This window comes from Acanthisitta chloris, unplaced genomic scaffold, assembly GCF_000695815.1.
Source record: "Acanthisitta chloris isolate BGI_N310 unplaced genomic scaffold, ASM69581v1 scaffold37901, whole genome shotgun sequence".
NCBI classification, from domain to species: Eukaryota; Metazoa; Chordata; class Aves; order Passeriformes; family Acanthisittidae; genus Acanthisitta; species Acanthisitta chloris.
Window position 1 is genome coordinate 33711 of NW_008658381.1, and position 1382 is coordinate 35092.

Below are 1382 nucleotides of genomic sequence, written 5' to 3' on the forward strand. Positions count from 1 at the left end.
GTATTTCAGTAGATTTTCTGTATTTCAGAACTAGAAATCGAGCTCCAAGTGCACCAAGAGGCTCAATAATGCCACCAAAACTGATAATTGCTCAGGCCAGGCAACAAGATAGTCTGTGGCATTCGTCCAGATCTATCAACATGCAAACTTGATACAGACACCAGGCTCTGCTCAGCACCCACCTTCATTTCAGTGACTTTCCTTCTTAATTCATAATTAAGCCCATTTTTTTTTTCAGTGTACTAAACAATTATAGAAACAGCTCTGTCAGACAATAAAAAAATAAATTCTATCACAGTCTTACAGACCTACATATCCCACTGGGACCAGTAAGAGCCTTCAGTTTACTGGGAGTTCAGGCTGACTTGAAATTACATTTATAATGAATTTTGGGTGAAACCAATTAAGAACACTGGCAGCTATAAATAATTCAGTGAATCAACTGCTATCTCTAAACTGCAAAGAAAGTAATGCTTCTTATTGTAAATTACTTTTAAATATATATAATTTCTTAAAGGCAGAATATTAAAGGTTGGGTTTATATAGATATAAACATACACACACATTTACACGTTCACACACAGGCATGTGTATAAAAGCCCAAGAGAATTTGTTTCATGGAGAATTCTAGAAGGACCTTTACAATGGGCACAATGGGCATTCTGGTGCTGCTTCCGTAGTCTTAAACATGAAACCTAAGGCTGACCATGCAGAATATTCATCAGTCTGGCTGAAGTCTCAAGCATGTTGTGTCTTGTATCCAGGTTCTGCTTTACAGTTTCCTTATTGCCTCCAGAATCAATACTCTGGAGAACACACTGTTAACTTGGCAAGAGTTAGAATCCTGCTGTGAAGAGCTCAGGGAAAAGCTATTACAGAAGCCAAAGGATAAGGTGTGATGTTATTGGAATGTTCCTGAATAAGGAACTTAAAACAATCAGTTTGTTCTACTTTTATTTTGGAAAGAGAGCAATGAAATATTACTCTTAGGGTCCAAATTGAACAAGACATCCATTTCCTCCCTTTATTGTAAAAAACTCCATATCTTGCAAAATTTGTTTTAATGGCTTAATTCTGGTCTAGAGATTTCAAAATGTATATGGCTATCCTCCAAACCTTCCTTGAAATAAGACTGTGTTTAGGTTTAAAATTAGAAAAAATACTCTCCTTGTATGCAAATTCCTTCTTGGCCTATGGCAAAAGTATGTCATAGTGACTGTGAGTTGTGAAACCTTCATCATACCAATCATGGTATGTGGTTTGAAAGACACCTCACTGCACCTTTCTGCTTGACCACTTGAGCTGTCACTGAAGGGCAGAGGTACAAGAAGTTGCACAAGGTTTGGTTCAGGTGTCACAAGCATTAGCTCAGACTTGGTTCA